Source organism: Diorhabda sublineata, chromosome 4, assembly GCF_026230105.1.
Source record: "Diorhabda sublineata isolate icDioSubl1.1 chromosome 4, icDioSubl1.1, whole genome shotgun sequence".
NCBI classification, from domain to species: domain Eukaryota; kingdom Metazoa; phylum Arthropoda; class Insecta; order Coleoptera; family Chrysomelidae; genus Diorhabda; species Diorhabda sublineata.
In genome coordinates, this window is record NC_079477.1 from 32,958,556 (window position 1) to 32,978,317 (window position 19,762).

The following is a 19,762-nucleotide window of genomic DNA, read 5'->3' on the forward strand; positions in this document are numbered from 1 at the left end:
TAATAACAGCTGAACAAAAAAGTGTAAAACGTGTCACATGTCGAGAAAAAATTTGTTGAATTCTTTTTATCTCGTTACATAAAAGTCGACTGGGACCAAGGAAAGTGATTCATTTAGAAACATATTTCTTCTTGTCAAATCTCTCTCGGTATTGAAAACAAAAGAGTTTATTTGTTGGAATTCTGTTAAGATGGAAGTAAGTGATAACAAAAAATATTCTTCACCAGCGGAATCTTTGAAGATTTCTGTCGAGATAAGAAAAAAACTTTTCGAATAGATTCCGTCTAGTTATATGATCTAAATATATATTGTTCACATTTCTAAAAGAAAATGAATATACCTCTCAAAAATATTATAACATTATTTTTCTCAAATGAATCCCTCAAGGATATGCTTGTGGTCTATTGTATATAAACAGGATGTGGGGATGATTCGACCTTTCTAAGTCATTGTACTCGGTGGTGAAATAATATAGGTAATATATAAGCGGCCGTTCAGTTTACAGCCTTTCGGAAATATTTCAAATGGACAAGAAAACGGAAATAAAATACTGTCGTAGTTGTTATAAATTTTGCTTCTGTGATTATTGAAATGATAGAAGATGTTTCTAAATTCATTTTATAAGTTTTAATTAACCTCAATACATCAAATAGTCTTGCGCCTTAAGGATGGGGTTTCACGTTCACATGGTGCTGCTAGATGGCAGTACAAGGATAAACAACGATGAAACTGATGCAGTTTATACTTGGACAATTCATCAAAATTAAATATGTAAAATACGACATCTGAAGTTCTCTCTCTCAATCCTTCGGAAAATATTTTGACTGTCCTGTTGGGAATCAATATAAACCATGTACTTCACATATTGTTTGTAGTTCAAAGTTGTTTGGAAGATAAGTGATTATCAATTATAAGTTGAGGTCCATTGGATTTGCAACGACAGAATTTGTCGAGAATAAAAAGCCCACGCTAATGACTGCTACTTTTATATTATGAATAGGAGTAAATGATAAAGAAGTACAAGTGGAAAATTACTAAATATCCTAGATTTGGAACTTCTTCTGCTCCAATTGATCATGATATGAAAGTCGCTAGAATAACCAAAGTACCATTTTATTACTACCAAAGATAGTGATAGCGAAGATACCGAATAGCAATTATTCATTGATAGCTCAACAATCACTCGCATTAACAAAATTATAGCAGAGTTAAAATTTCCTTGAATCTTTAGCATAGTATAGCAAATATAATTGACAATTCTATATTCCACGGTTATTGCCTGAAAGAGTAGAAATTTTAACCGGAAAATAAAAATTGCAGTTTAAACCAATTGTTTAAGCGGACAAAGTGTTGATGCCATCTCTGTCCAATAAGGTAGGGTTGATAGAACATAAACGCAAGAGCATCAATTTTAACGGACTTTGGCACTACCGCGAAGCCTCAAATTCCAACGTCATCCGGCAGTTCTCAAATACCACATCCACTGCTCCTCTACTGACCACTCCGCAGATACTTGCAAATCCAAACTCATCTGTTTTTAAATTTAATGTATAGCTATGTGAAATACTACTTTCCTTTCCAATAAATCTAAATATACCAGACCACTTAAGTTACTCTCAATGAAAAAGGGACCAATTATCTTGTTGTTTATAATTCCAGCTCATACATTCAGTCTTTCGGGATATTGGGTGTCGAATCCACGAATCCAACGAGGATTGTTACTTGACCATTATCTACAATTATGCCGATTTTCGTTTCCATTAATACAAAAAGTGGCTTCATCGCTAAACTTAACATTACTTAAAAAATTTGTTGTAACATTTCTCCATCATTAGGTCTGCAAACTTTTCACGACTGTCAAAATCGACATCTAACAACTCTTGAGTCAACGTTACTTTGTATTGATGGAATTTATTTGTTTTCAGTGACGCAGTTTTTCTACACCCTGATTCGGATTAATCTTTCACTGAACTAGTTTTGTTAAATTTTTTTACTAATTTACTGACAGTACATCTGATAATGAGATTTCGGTTAGGATATAAATTATTAAAGATATTACACGTTTCTACGCCTATCACTATATCTTAATATCATTCAAATATCAATTACTCCTTTTTCAGATAAACGATCCATTGTGAGTTTCAATTAACTTCAACAATAATAATCTATTGAAACCTCAAATTTGTTACTGTAGCAGTCATAGTCAACTGAATGTATTATTCTAACTTCGGCGGAGATAACGCCTTTTGAAATAAATAAGTTCATGATATTTCCGGAGAAAGAGATCTGACACCAATGTACATACCACCATAATACCGGCCGTATGAAAAGACCCTTGCGCACAAAAATTTATGAAAACCGTACAACCCCTTTCCAAGTTAATTAAGGCGTTCCATATATAAAACTTATTCTAGTAATTAGTCAAGAGAAATTTTGCTGCTGCGCATATGATTTCCCATGTTTGTCATTGAAGAAATGTTCGTATCTAAACTCTAAAGCTCAGATGTTGAGTAAATATAAAAAAATGATTTACTCTCTAAAATCTTTCTGCTTTTAAATACAACTTAATTTAATAACTATTCTTGAAATTCACAACCTGCAAAAAAATGGTTACGAATTAGTGCTTTATGAATATATTTTTCTATTATTTGGCAGGTGTTTCTAACATAAATTTAATTGTTTCGACTGAGTTACAAGAATCGAGTAGACTAGTGTTATTATTGAAGAAACTCAAATATGAAAATGGGAAAACCAAAGTTTGTGCATAAGTACGAAAATGAACAATATAACGTCCCCTAAAATCGGTGATTCCATCGATAGTACATAATATGTAAAAACGTTTATTCCGAATCTTATCTATAATTATCTCAATTGCCTTCAAATATAAGGAATTAACGTCGTTTCTTCGTAGTATTGATTCACCTGGTACATTGAATTTGCAATATTTTTGGAAAAGACTTTGACAATGTGATGTTTGATGTCATCATTACGTGACATGAGTCTCAGTTGAAGCGTTGGAAGCGTTGAATAAATGCGAGTTGTGTTCAAATTTCATCTTACTCAATTTAGCAATTTGGACAGAGGTTTTCACGTGTTGGTCTATTTGAGAATCTCTGTCGCATGGATCCGCACTAAAAAAATCCTAAACTGAAAAATCAAATTGAGAAGCAACATTCGTAATACTTAGAAATAAATTCCTAACAAATAGATTCAACACAAACAACAAAATTTGAACAAAAACTGCTTCGAGTGCCAAATGATTCGAAGTCATGAAATTTTGTACGAAATCTTGTACATTTTTATTGCGTAGGCTGCTAAAAAAGATCTTGCTCTCTATTTATTTCTGTAATTTTTTGAAAAATAAAAAATACCTACCGATTTCGTTCCACCCACGTAGAACGTTATATTTTTCTCATATGTATACGTAGTTCTTTGAGAGGCTTAATTTGCACTAACGTAAAAAAGTTATTTTACTTATGAAAATTGATAAAATACTAAAACACGACAAAGCACAAGTTGATGTTATCTGTTAAAAGCTCAAAATAAATAAGAACCCACACAAATTGGTCTAAACTCTATGCAAGTCGCCCAACAGAATTCGAGGTTATGGGTTTACAACGAATTGTCTTCTTAGTTCTTGAGTACAGTAATAAAAGTAATTGCGTCGGAATAATAGGTTTGCAAAAATTGTTTTTGTTTTTAAACGCCTGTCAAAGCTCTACATATTTCAAAATTTGATTATGCACAACATGCTATTCAGGATGTATTCAAATATCTAAAAAAAATGCATACAATAAGTTAAATAAGTATATAAAATATGCGCAACACATATTTGGGTTTCTTCAGTTTTTATTGTATTTCAAATGCTTGTGGAATTTCGATTGAAACAAAGATTTATCCTTGAAGTTTTAATACAAATTACTACTTTTATGAAATATATCTTTTAAGATTATTGGTCATTTCCAATAAATGGTTTCCGACTCACCAACATCAGTAACCTTTCTCCCATGTTCGAACAAACTATAATTAATTTTATCTAGATTTCTATAAGAGAAAAGTCAATGAACAAAATAATTTCGAATTATTAAATCCTTTTTCCTGGTATAAGAAGTATTCATAGTTCAGTGACATCAGAAGCCAAATCAAAAGGCATTAGTGTCAGACGAAGTTCGACATTAAACGATACGGTGTTGCTATTTCTCGTAAATTTCTGAATATTTTTCGGTTCAAGTAACTGGTACGGTTTGCCAAAGTGTTCTGAACTGGAAAATATGCAAATTTACTGATAACCTTGTTTTCATTCGGAAAAAGCTGAGTATTGATGACACCAGAAATATCTGTAAAAATGCACTTTTAAAATATCGAAATTGCTCAGCAGCCATTTCAATTTGCGAAATTCACGAAGTATGTTATTTCTTCAGAAATATGGGAGTTTTATTTCCGAATAAAGATATGGTTTTGCTTCTCGATATGTAAATATCGAGGGAAGTTAAGTTAGGTACATCGTTGTTCCAACATTTTTACGTTCTTTTTGTTATAGTAAACAAACATTAAAGAATAGAAGAATAATGTTAAGGTTATTACAGAATAAAGAACTGGAAAATATATTTCGCCTTCACGTTATGTCAGTTATTGTTGTAATTTCCCTATATTATTTTTATTATAAATAGCATTTGAAACTAGATCAATATTTTCACGAGAAGTCTCACTATAATTATTTAATTTCATTCCAATTTTTTTACAGTTACAATAATGAATTTGCTCGAGTAGTTTAGCAGTAATTTTATTCGATATTATTAACGATAGTTTTTCACCTTCTCGCTTCTCATTTGAAAAGTCTGCTGTCAACAATTTTATTTATCAAAACATGGTAAAATTAATAGTTTTCATTTGGAATTGTCCTATTAATATAAGAAAGCAGCGTTTGCTCACTATCTAGTTTTTATGCCGTTAACTAGGATCTATCACAATCAACCAGAAACCAAAGAATCAAAAGATCAAAGGCCACACTCTCGTTGGTAAATTGCTAAAGAAAATTCACACAATTCATACACACGAACGCTGACGCATAGACACGCACAATCGAAATTGAACAAAACCATAAAATTAAATATATAGAGTTATCAATTGGTGACTCTAAAGAAGTGACAAAAAGTTTAAAACTGGCCGTCATGAGGTACACAAATGCTTTTGCCGTAAACTTCCGTATGCATATTTATTTGCTTTGCGAAGTTATTTGCTGATTTAAAGACACCATTATTCCCAGTTTAATGAAGAAGCGCCTTAAAGACTTGCTAAGTGCGAAATTTCCTCCTGGAAACTTGGCTTTGCTGGTTCTCCTTCGACTATATGTTGTGCTTAGTGTTTGTAAGTGGTAAGTAGAGTTTGAAAAGCAAGTTTTAACATATGATTTCGAATTTTTTTAGATAATCAGACGGAAAGCGGTAACAGCTGCTTCTAGTATCCGTTGAATTTAGTGCTCAACATTACTTTATTTTGTTTGAATAAAACACGTGTAACTTATAAAATCCAGAATTCACCTATACGTTACCAATGAATTGATGATGGCTTATATTATCACAAAAGATTTATACCACCGATCCAAACAAGATTTGATTCAATTGTTCACTGCAACTTTCACTTACGCCGCGATGTTTTGAACAGCAAATCAGAATCAGTCTTGATGTTGGTTAAATGCAGTCATGTGGTGCCAATCGTGAATTTGTATTGTTTAGACTTATTTATTATATTGAATATCTTATTTGCTATTTCAATCCAGCCTTATATAAGTTGATTTGTTACCAATCGGTAATAAATCCAGCTTGCAAATATTTAAAAGCAATTAAGTTTTGCAAAGCTTTCTGGGTGTAAAAACTAGTTCTTAATATCAAGTATGCAACAATTTTCATATTGGAAACTAGTGAAAAATGAGCTGGATTGGGAATAAAGCATTTTTCATTTAATGCAAAGAAGTTAACTCCATCTGAAGCTATAAGTTTGTTTTTAGAACTTCTAACATCATTTTCCAACCTTGAAAAGTAGTCATGTTTGATCAACTTGATTTATAAATTTGAATGCAATTGTGAAAACTATCGTCTAAAAAACTCCCGTATTTTAAGCTCGAAAAACTACATAGATGATACCAAAAAAAAAAAACATGTTTTATCATACTGAACACACTACTACTATACCAATACTTACAATTATGTATGACGCGAAGGTAAACTGTTTACTTTAAGTCTGTGAAGACCAATGGTTCTAAAAATTAAAATTAAGATGTAATATCAGTAGTATTAAAATTTTGTCTACTTATTTAGTATCTAAAAACACGTAGTGAATCACCAAACCCCCAAGCAGTTGTAGTTATGAAGCTACAATGAAGTTCCACCATGAATGGCAATAGTACCAATGTTATTTTATGGAATAGCTGTGTCGGTAGAAAAATGCGACATGGAAAATCGATTCTCCTTGGTATTGGCCTCCAGAAGCGAACAGTTCTAGCAATTAATTTTCATCATTAATCTATTAAACAGACCCGTCCAACCGGAGAGAAAGTCTGTTTGTCTTGGAATTCGCTATCAATAGGATGTATTGGCATGACACCGTCGACGTCTTCCGTAGATTGTATTTATACGGTTGGCTTTTTATTCTAGTTTTTCTTCGAGTGTTAAATGAGTTTTTTTTCGTTGCTTTGGATTTTGTCGACTCCTGGAAAACCCATTTCGTGCGCAAGGTACCTATTTTCTGATGTAGTGGATTATATTTATATACGATACGTACATGAACATCATACAAAAACATTATCAATAGAAATAATACTTATACCTAATCTGAAAAACTTTTAAATTGTCTCGAGGATATCAATAAACAGCTCAATTCTAAAATTAACGTGGACAAAGAAGACACTTTTGATGATACGTTCGGCAGGTATTTATCCATTTTTCCCACGGAAGCTTGAAATTTTTGTAAGATAGATATATTAGAAAACTACACGTGTACCAAATTTGATTTAAATCAGTGTAGTAGTTTCTACATAATTGAGTAACAAACATCGAAACTTTCACATTTATAATATTAGTAGGATTAGTTTAGTGACGCTAATGTATTATATTTGAGAAATAAGAGAAAAAAGAAGCAGAAAATACCGCTACTCAGTAGAAATACTCTTAAATAGGAAATTCTAATTGACTTAATTACCGGTTTTCGTCGTGTTATTCTTCTTTAATATTAATTGCTTTCCCCGCTGGGGATTTCTATTTTGTATTCATCGAGTCAAGTATACTTTTCGCTCCATTTCTCAGGTAGCTACTGCTCACCGGATTAAGAACTGTCATTAATTAACAAAATGACGTTTCAAGGAACTCCAAACAATCGCTTCTTTTGAGACCTAGAATCTTTCTCATTGAAATAACAAATTAAACCTTTGAAATATTCCGAGAGAAAAAATTTCATTTGGTTTGATAAGGAAGAAATTGAAATTGGAATAATATACAGAGCACTGAAAATGTTGTGACCCAGATAAGAATTGGATACTGCAAAATAACATGCCGCACGTTAACCTATTATAGGGGGATAACGTGAATTTATTACTTTCAAAATGTAAATTTTCATTTGGTTCTTGATTCGAAACGAATATAACTAAAGTTTAAGAAATTATAGATGAAATTCTATTTCAAGCTCGAGCGGCGGAGACATGGCAACTGTGTGATCGTAATTGTTGGTGAATATTTCACAGGTAGACCAGGGTAGAAGCATTTGAAAATGATAAAAAGTGAATTAAAATAATAGTAGGATGGAACCCATCGGTTAAGGGAGGGAATATCATGAAAGGTGAAAGAGGGTGCAGTTTTAAGGTTAAAAAACCGTTGCTGTCGATTCCTGCGAAACTACAAATTCTCTGGAAAAAATTTGAATTGCGAAATTGTAAGTGATACAAAGATCTACATCTCCCATTTTCCATACAACCTCAAAATTTAAGTGAAAAATTGAAAAAAAAAGTTTTTGGATTTTATCTCCATTAAACATTACCTCTTTACATACCAAACACACAGTTTTTTTATTTATTTGATTTGTAAACATTTTTTCAACCTTCATTTGATTCATCAAAAATATATCACTATCACCATGGTAAATTTTCTCAGGAAAAGCGAAAATATCGAAAAATCGCTCGCTCTACAATTTATATTGAAATTTTACAATCTAATTACTTATGTTTATCTACGTTACATGAAATATCGTGATTTTCGTGTAATCGAGTTTTTAAATACAATGAATAAAAATTGTACGAATGATTGAAAAAATGTTTCGGATACGAATTTTTATCGTTTCTTTTGCCTTCCTTGAGAAAATATTTCATGGTTTATGGTTTAAGACCATAAAAAATAGGGATTTCTACGAATAAAAAACTTACCTATTTTTTAAAAGAAGTAACATTTTGACGGGAGAATTTTTTAATGAAAATTAGGATTCATTTTCGATATTAAAATAAGGTGAAAAACGAAATATTTCGAAGCAAAACAATTACAGTATAAAAAGGTGAGATTTCATAAAATTCTGTGCAAAAAAGATGTTTCTTGTGAATGATGCAATTGAAAAACCGAATCGTTATATTTTTTTGAATATTTCACATAAAGTCTTAGTTGGTGAAAAAAGCTATTTGGCTATTCCCATAGGACCTTTAGTTTTGCCGTATAGGTCTTTCAAGAGTAGCCAAATCCAGCAAATGTTGTTCGCATACGATGGACTTCGAAGCAAATTATGACCTGTTTTTTCGGAATAACTGGACCAACAACCGTTCCATTAGAGCAGAGTAGAAAGGTCAGTTCAGAATGGTACACCAGCATTTGTTTACCAGAAGTGTTCGAAAAAGTGGAGGAGTTGGTGTGTGGTAGCGTAACTAGTATGTTCTGTAGCCCTAGTAAAAACATTACTTAATTCTTGACTACCCTGTATATAAAATTAACATTGTAGGTTTACAGAAACAGCATGCAAAAATTTTGGACGAATTAAATGACATTCAAAAAACAGATGCCGATAAGGAAGCAGGAGTAGATGCGGAATTCAATTATTTTCTAGTACAATTAGAAAAATTGATCCAAAAAGAAAACGCAACAATGGCTAGGGTTGTAAAATTCACGTATCAAGAAAAACGTGAAATGTTGGATAGAATGAACGTGATGAATAACGAATTGAATATTTATAAAGAAAAAAAAAGGAGTGCGCCCAACAAATTAAAAAACAATTTGAAAATAGGTTCATAGAGGAGCGCGAAAAGATAAAAAACGTACAGTATATAAACAAAACATTGTTTGTTTCTTTCAAAATTTTTAGTTACAATTCCACGTAATAACTTGGAATAGAGCCCCGATGTTGATTTGTATGAAGAAATCTCATCTTAAGCAACTATTACTTGAAGAAACTGGGTTTCATCGAGACGAGTTTCTACAGAAAATCCTTGAAGTAGCAGAAAAGAAGATTCAGATAGAAAACAAAGAGAAAAGTAAAATAAATGTGATAGAAATGGAATTGAATCCATTGAAAATTGAAATTTTGGAACATTAAAAAAATACAATAATAAAGTAGAGGTATGCAAACACTTTCTTCTTTTCATACTTCCTCTGTCCACTGTACCGTCCTAGTTTGCCACCCAATGATTTCTTCTTTGTCCAGCATATCAAAAATGAATTCGAGGTCAACGTTTTCCTGCACCCGATGGAATGGAAAAAATGCTTCGATAATTGGTTGAAGCGCATACCAAGGTATATTGTGTATCAATGGAGAATATTTTGAAAAATAATGAAGACATATCCAATTATAAATATTTGTTTTTATTTGTCCATCTCAAAACTTAAGTAGCAACCCTCGTAGAAACAACCACGTCAATTCAACTGATTTCTTCCAAACACCTGACAATAGATTTATAACTAGTGAAGACTGGAAAGCGAAAAAACGCTTCACAACAACAAGAAAGTCCAAGCCATCCAGCTAAAAGACCAACATAAAATAGTTTGATGTGTAAAAATATTGAATATTCCGGGCTAGTGTGGAAGGGACAGTGTTGATTAGTGGTTAAAGTTGGCAAACGCTTTAGTTTTAACTAGTTAATATAAGAATATTACTCGTTGATTTTCTTTCAAGATAAATTGAGGGAAATATGTATAACAAACCTCCTTTTCACACATATTGAAAAATTTATATTATATACTGTTAGTTCAAATTGATAATGTCTATTAATAATGAATCGGAAAGCAGTGCTATTAATATCTGAGGATTTCAAAATAGATGTAATGAACCAAACAACATCTACATTCGACAACTCGACATTTTGATTGACGATGTGTTACGGAGGATCGGAGACACTTTTGGAAGGGTGCAAGAGGTTTAGTTTAATTTTTAGTGATGATAAAAGGCATTACAAAAATAGATTTAAGGCTTGATGTCACATTACCAAAACATGTGTCACTTATTGCTTGACTCCTGTTCCATTTGTAACTGTCTTATCTGTTACAATAAAATGTATTAATAAGTTAGTCGGTTGTCTGGTTTTATTAAGAATAATTAATATTTGGAAATACAGCCTTTAATTTCAATTAAAATTGAATTGAGGTAGTAAATATAAAATAGGAAAAGAACTAATGCGAGTTCTCGTAATGGTATGTAATTTATCAGTTCATCGGTTATTTTATTACTGATTGTTCAACTAATAAATTTTTTCGATTTCAAGTTTATTATACAAAAATATATATATATGTCATTACCTAATGTCTAAATATCATTTGACATATCCAAGATTTCTTGGAACGTTGTTTAAATAAGAAAGAAATTCTCAAATAAAGGTTACTGAAACACTTTTAAATATACAACTGTTGCAAAATGTCCAGATAATTATACCTCAAAGTTCGATTCTGAGCATAACACTGTTTATCAAATCCTTTAAGAAAATACACCAAAGAATTCAACTATCTGTATGATTCATTGTCATCTTTCGCGACCTGTATGCGACCATCCTCACCTTACTACAAATCATAATTCTAGGGATCGTACTGGACAACAGAATGAAATCAAAGATAACTGCCTAAGTAGGCCTAACATCCTAAGAAGCTTACCTATATAACTGCAAATGGGTGTTGAAGAGGAACTTTTTTTAGAATTGATAAATCTCTTACTTTTCCCGGATATATTTTGATTATATTCTTCATATGTCCTCTACTGAATATTGAACAAAATATAGCTTCTGATTAGAATTATTCTGGTAAATCCTAGTTTATAGTTGAAATTGTGAGGATTATGATATTGCTATTTGGTTGAGAAGATCACTTCCACTCTTAATAAACTGTTCCAGAATTCTCTCAATACAGCTTAAATGTGTTTATACAGTAAAACAAAAACCTGAGCTTGGAAACACCTAAGAGAACCGTAATTTCCCACTATTCGTTCCAAAATAGGACTTGAGTTGACAAGACAATTCTTAAAATAATAATGTTGTGAGTTTTTACTAGAATAGAAATATTTATAAAAGTTTATAGTTTATAGAAAGTTGACATAGACTCTCTCACCATGATTGAATCCATCTTAAGAAACTACATTATTAAACAATGTCTGGATTCCTTCATATATGAGTATCAATGACAAAAAACTTATGCAAAATTTTTCCTAGATCCCTTAAAAACCGATATTTGGCAAGATGAAACAAAATAACTAATCGAAGACTTCAATTTGGACATACTAAACTCACACATCCTCCTAATAGCGTCAGAACAACCTGCTTGACTACAAACCCCCTCATATTTCAAAATCCTGCTTTTTGAATTACAGAAGTACTCAAAAGAAAAGAGTTTGGATTCTAAATCATCCTGTCAGGGTCATATCTCATATCGCCAGACCAGATTAAAGAAGTTCTTAGATATTTTGAAGGCATCATTATTGTTGCAAAATCTTAAATCGTTATTCATTGCTTATTTCTTTTTGTTATTCATCCTAATAAATGAACGTAATGTATAATAAAATGGATATTTTTAAGATTAGAACCAATTTCGCATCGCAACAGAGAAATGTGATTTGAGAATAATGGTTTGGACGGCCTAGTGTCATTAACTTTCACAAATAGCTGATAGGAAAATTATTTTATCAATCCTTTCTTTCTCCTCAAATCTATCTTGTTTAACTGCCTTAATCACATCCTTTAACTCCAAATTCTTATGCTTGGAAAAATTACTTTGTTATGTGAATATCATTCGACATAAACTTACCACTCGTTTTCCCAAAATTTCTTCCCTTTTATATGCTTTTATCTAACTCTGATTTTCCTGATTCGTTCCTAACCATTCCCAGATATTTCAAATATCTGACTATTTTCTTTATAATGGCACAAATAGAAATTATCCAGATTTCCCACTTACAAATATATTACCAAAAGCAGGGCCGGGTCAAGATTAATAAGGGCCCGGGGCTAAAACAATGACGGGGCCCCCTTAAGGAATTCGGAAACCCGATAAAATTCACAAAATAATATCAATACGTTAGATTTGTTGTATCAACACATCAAAAAATACAGAATGATTTCCAAATGATGGGACCCTAGCTTAATCCGGCCCTGACCAAAAGTGAATTTATTTTACACTGTAGACCAGGGATCCACCTCTTGTTCGGTTGTTGTGCCAGAAAACATCGATGGTATCAATCTGAATCAATTCTGAATGGTACTTCCTATAGATCGGACATAAATTGGGAGGTCAACGTTTTTCCGCACCTAAAAAAGCGTTTGTAGGATTCAAATCACATGTTTTAGAATGGGGAAAATGCTTCGGTAATTGATTTAAACGCATTTTGACCAACAATATTTGTTTTTATTTTACTATATATCTCAAAACTTAGGTAAATATCAACCCTCGTAAAATATATATGAATTCTGAAAATTTCGAATAGTTTGTTCCTCATCATTTGACGGTATATTTTTTCAACCATTCCCTTCAACTTAGTGGTTTAAACAACAAATTATAAATTGCGGAATATACACGGGTCGAAATAATAAGTTTTTGTGGTATGGCGCCGTCCAAACTAATTTATCGTTACTAGCTTCCGTTGGCAAAAACTTAGAACATCTCATTTTCTCATATTTTATCAATTTTGTGCTGTGATTTAAGTTGTAAAGGAATTTATTTTAGAATTTCTTGAGTCGGAGTATTGTAACTGTAGATGTTTTTTGGCTTCTTTGTTAGTTTTCGAATTTCAAGGTTGAAAGAATTATATGTCTGGATCTTGTTATATATTTACAGATATTCAGGATATAACAAAAGCAGTAATTGACTGACAAGTTGTACTATATTGTGAAAATAAATCAATCGGATGGAATGAGTTTTTATCTATAATAAATAAGTACTTGCATGTTGAGTTTGAATTAAATGGATGGATTGAGAAAGTGTTTGTTATAACATTATTGATTTAGGGAATGGAAACGACAACTAACACATTCGATTTGCATTTATAAAACAAAATTCTACAATCAATATTTTGGTACTAAATCATCATATAAGTACCACTCTGTATATTTTCATATACAACGAAACTAAAAGTAAGTAGTAAACCCTAACTGCAGTCATTGCTTCCGCAGATTAAATAATCATACATATGGTTTGCCATTGAAACATGAATTTATAGAGAGATTCCATTGAGGCAGATCTTGATGTTATATCCACAACAGTGTTTCGCATATGAAAAAAATTCTTTTTGTGCTACATACGCTATTGAACGATTTCTAAAAAGCTCAGCGAGTCATTGAAGAATTGTTAGAAATATACATAAACGGTGTACATCGGCGAAAAATTGAAGATCTGTCAAGAAAATTTTTTCCTACAAGATTATTGAAAACAATTAAGCTTGAAGATCAACGGGCAGTTATAGCAGGATAAGATACAAAAATAAATTCATCAATTTTTTGAGAACGTTCCAAAAGGGTGACTGGCTTCAAGCGTTCAAGTTGTGGTAGGTTTGGTTAAAAAGTTCATTGATACGAGTGCTGATGATTACACTGGTTGATAAAAAAATTTTTCTGTAGTAACACAAGAATGAATTTGTCAGGAGAAGTTTAATAACTGCGGCTGGTTTGACTCGACATTTTCGTCTTTATAATCACTTTTTGCCCTATGAACAGAGAACCACTTACTATGGAACTCAACAGAATACTGATTTTACGGCTATAAATTTAACAATATTAACCACTCCTTTATAAATTTACCTACCTGCTTATGTAAACAGGGATAATGAAGTTATTGAAAAGTGGGACGTGTCAGGGGTTAATAAATATTTTTTCTATTATTGGATGGGTATTTCTATCTTAAAAATAAAGGTATAGCCTATGTTACATTAATTTGCGTCCAGTGTTATTATTTTGGATATTTTTTCAAAGTATCAAACCAAAGTACATCATATCTTTGGTATATTAGAGTTATAATTAACAGATTTTTTTATATAAAAACTGTACTTGAAATATGTCGGTCATATTAATTATGGTAATTAGGTTTCAGGAAGAAAATTCTATATCCAGACCAATTATTAAATGAGTTTAGGTCATGCCATGACAATACAAGGGATATTTTTAAAGGCAAATTTGGTTACAAAATGATTAGACTTGAATGAAAGACCATATAATTAATTCTTTTTCCATTACCTATCACCAACATGAATTTGCAAATCCCTTTTCCGTACATTGTAATGTTTAGCATTGCTTTATCTGATTCTTAACAGTATATATATCATGAAAGTGTTTGACATTTCATATTTTGATAAAGTTTACTGCTGGAATTTTTTTTTTTTATATTTTATTTATTTTTTATGGTTAATATTTAAATATGGTAATGGGATACGCTCCTATTATAAATACCTATCTTCATACGATTTATTGCATTTTACTATTAATAGAATAACATTTAGACTATTATTAGATCAATAACAAATTAATTTTTTCAAAAACTAGAATATTAGAATAAATAAAACAAAAGTGACTACTATGCCACAAGACGTGACCAAAGGAATGTTTAAACTAATTGAAGAAAAACGTAACAAGTCGAAATGCATGCTATAAGTTTCCGACATTTATCATAAAAATTTTTATTTTTCAATGTAGTTTCCTTTTATATCTGAACACTTTTTCCATCGATACTCTTAACATTTTAACAATTTCTATATTGAAAAATTTCTATAGTATTTATGCTTGACACCGTTATCTCAGTTTGCATAAATTTGAAATGTCATTTAGACATAATTTTGTCAAATCAAAAATCTCCTGACTTTTTAATTGAAATTGGTAGTGCCATCATATTGCCTCTTACAATTGTACTTTGTAACTTTTATTGATAGTTACAATAATGTACCAAATAGCATCTTTCTTATCGAATTTTTATTTGTTTTAGGACACGTAACATTTCTGTTAATACCATGAGTGTTGTTTAGATTTCTTTGATCTTTTGGGTTTACGTTTGCACCAAAATAATTATTGCTTCTACACAATGCTTACAATTTCTTTCCGAAACTGTTGAAAGATTGTCGGTGTGTGATGCGGCGGTGATGAGAATTCAGGATCCATTTGATGATGAATAGTCTGCGACCGATGACAAATTTCAGAATGAAAGAGACTGAATATAATGGAGTTATTTCAGTATTTGAATAACATTCTGTCGTAATTAGGAGCGCACTCTTCAATGTTTTGTTATTTTAAAATACTAAAAACACATTTGAAACTTTCTTTATTTATTTTTTCTGGCGACTAAATAGTTATTTCACAGAAATATTGTCGATGAGCTTGTTTTCAAATTCAAAAAGTTAATGTTAAGGTTCTTGTTATTCTTTGATCTATTTCATTTATTTCATTAACACCACCCCTAGCACAAGGGGCATTTAATGGGTGGAAACATAAAAGTTAAGAATGAAACTATATTAAATAATGGCTCAAACAGTAATACAACCAGATAAAATGTTAAGAATATAGTATACAAGATAACTCCATGATAATTCTGGTGACTGAGATTAATGGGAAAAATGCAAATCAAATATTACAGTTAGTACCGTCAAAAATATCCAAAAAATTCTCCACATATCAGTGATATTGACTCATTATATATAATGGTGAGAACTTACATTAGTTATATCAACTGCAAAATAGAATGATATCAAAATATAACATAAAAAACAAGTCGCGCAACTTAGTACTTCTATCGTAGAAAGTAGTGAAGTCCATGCAATATCAAATAGGTCAATTATTCAGTCCCTACTTAAGGGTTCTTCTAACTCAAGTATTGCGTAATTAGTTAATAGATAATATGTTTTCTTATTACTAATAAAACCACAGTCAGAAGGACTCTTAAGTGGGGGCTGAAAAAATTAATCTACTCGAATTTATCCACTATTCCCGTTTCGAAACGGTTGTGTTGTTACGTTATGTTTTTGATGGCATCTTATTTCTCATTGTAGATAGTTCTTTCTTCATTTTCTCTTTCTTTTTCTCGCGCGTACTTCTTGGCAAACAAAGAGAAATGAGAATATATCATACCATGATCAGAATATATATATATATATATATATATATATATATATATATATATATATATATATATATATATATATATATATATATATATATTGATAATAGTTCCAGTATTGAAGCAATAATTGAAGCAGGTTTTCAATCCAAGGTTATTTTTTTTCTCAAAATAACTTTTTTACACTACACCTTCGTAAGATCGTGACTATAGAAATTAAGGAAGTTCATTTTCATGACGTCAATTGAAACCGCACCTTCCAAGTTTTTTCCATGTTATTTTGCAAATTTATTAGCAATTAACTCTTTTGAAAAATGGATATTTTCGAATGGAAAAACAACTGATTTGTTTCTTTTCCGCGAGGACATTGTACGTATGTATGAAAATTTTTTAGGATTATAATTTAGATAAACATCTTCATACACAATGTCGTGTGCATTTTTTAGGCCAAGCTGTAGGGATTTAAATCTACATAATTATGATTGAAAGATTAGCAACAAATCAATTGTGCAATTATATGGAAGTTTTTTTTGCAAAAATACATTTTTCATATACTTATATTTGCTTTGTATGTATGTAACGGAAACTTCAAAGTTGATTTTTAAGCGGCTTAATATGTCGAATTTATCCAAAACTCCACACAGTTATTCAGGAAATCACAATACAATAATTTCGTTTATTTTTGCCTTGATCCTGATGAGGATTACCAGGATAACAGCTTTTTTGATAACAGATTTCGGGTAGTGCTTTTTGTCAAGTACCAATGGACTTGCCCAGACATGAGCATGGTTTAGTTTTCTAATCTAAGGAAATTGCGCTATTTTGAGGAAGGGATCTGAAATACCACTTATCCTATCAATAAATGGCAAATAGCGCGCAACTCAACCACTTCTTGCATAAGTTACCGACATAGAATACAAATAAATACTACAAAACAGCAAACCGAACTAAATATTAGAAAGTAATTATTTAACACCTCAAATATGGGTATAAAATTAACAAAAGATCAGTTCAATGTATAGAAGCGTGGGTGCTCTTCAATAGAATTTTGTGATGCTTGTAATGGCCCTTTAGTACGAAAACTTCCACTCTTCCTCTTTATTTTTTCTCTACTTTGTTTCATGTTCACTGTTAGTCACTCTCACTGTACTGAAATCTCTACTAACCTACTTCAACCATTTTTTTTCTTGGTTTTATCTTCTTTTTTCTTCACCTCCTTTTATGGCACGCATATCAGCTACCTTTCTTTTGCAATTCTATAGTTCTCTGTTTGTTTTTCTTCTGTATACTTCATCTTCCTCAATTTCACCATTAATCTTTCTGATCATTTCACGTTCCCATATATCTAGTTTATATTGTTTTTTTTATTCAATTTCTGGGTTTCACATTTGTGGGTAAATAACGCTTTTTAATGTTTATCACATTCTTGTTTTAACTGTGCGTGATACTTCTTTAGTTTTCAACACTGCCTTCTGTTATTCTTTTTCTCATTTTCCTTCCTTCGTCTCCTCTACTTGTGACCGTGACTGCCGAATCATGAATTTTTTCTACTTTTTCTATTCTGTAGCTATAATTTTCATCATGATTCACAGTAATTCTGTTTTCTCATTGTCTGTTATTACTATGTTCATTGTTATATATTCTTTCCTGTTAATCACTAAGCCATATTCTCTTATCTTTTCTTCCAGAAGCTTTATTATATTAAATTCTTTCCTTGTTCTTGCCATGAGCACAATTTCATTTGCATATGCTTGTTTATGCATGTTTATTTCTATAAATTGAGGCTTGTCATGTCATGATAATGGAACTATCGGTCTCAAACTTTCCACGATATTGAAGTAATTGGAAGTACTGCCAACCAAAGTTAATTTGCTCTCGGTTTTTAGTATCATCATGTCCCTTAGTCTCCTGTTTGTAGTCGATGATTAACAGAAGCAGACACAGATTTTGATCTTAAGCATCCCTTTGAAAATGTAATTCTCGTTTGGAACATTTTACGAGTACATTCAGGAAGCTTGCAACTTGCCGTTTCTTTTTGTACAATGGCCAATGTAATTGGCCATCAAGCTTACTTCTTTGGAGGAACGTGGGTTATTTTTGCCTACTTTGTTTCCTTTTCCTGTATTTCTTTTTCAAGATATAATGGCCTACCCCTCTTCATTACATGATTAGAATTGACATTAGACAAACATCCTCATCCCTAAAATCCGCTACTTTAATATATACTTTTGAATTTTTTCTAGGCAAGTCATCTTAAGTAAAGCAGCTTATTATTGGGAACGTGGAAAAGAAACACCAAAGATTTTAATATATTTTCCGAGTTTTCGAATACTTATTTATTCATCGTATGGAAAATAATTAATTAAGATTTTTGGTGGTTTCAAATTGTATTAATTCTAGTGAAAATTTCTTCAAAAAGCATGAGGTGTAGACAAATGCAGTATAGGAAGTATGGTGTCTCTCTTGAAGGCATTTGCAGTCTTATCGATAACTAGGTTCTTCTTCTTCCATACCATAAACTTGCACTGTGCAGTAACTAACACTATACTGGCAATATAATTCTCTTGAACTGAATCTTTTTTTTTGTCCAGTAGGCACGTTATTAGCACCCGTCTCGTAATTTTTCTATATCAATATAATCACTGTCCAAGTAATTGACAAGTTGCACTCGCATCTCAGTTTTCAGACCAGCGTCGTCGTCATTGTTATAGAAATTCGATTTAATTTCCTCTAGTTCACGTTCAGATAATGACTTCTTGTTGTCCATTTTGACGCTGCAACAAAATCGAAAGAGACTTCACTTCTCCACATCCATGTGAGGTCGGTAACAAACTAATGACATTTACGCGCCAACAAAAGCCGTACGCGTTTAATATCCTTTGGGTGTCGTATATAAGATTGTATCAAACCTGCTACAGAGCACATCAACGAGTTTATTTGGGTCAGACTAAAAATAGGTTAAATATAAAAAATGGTGTGACAGATTTGCTACAATGCGCACTTTAAGGTTAAGCAAACTAAAAAGCTGACGGCTTTCACCGTCAGTATAGCTAAATATCACTAAAATACTTACTACTTTCCAAAATTTTCACGCTCTATTTCAAAAAATGACCGAACTATGATTAAGTTTTACTACCTTTCATATTCAAAATACTTTGTGCTTTTGTGATTGTTCTAGTAGTTACAAATTTATGATATAAAAAAAAATAAAACTCATTCGGAAATTACTA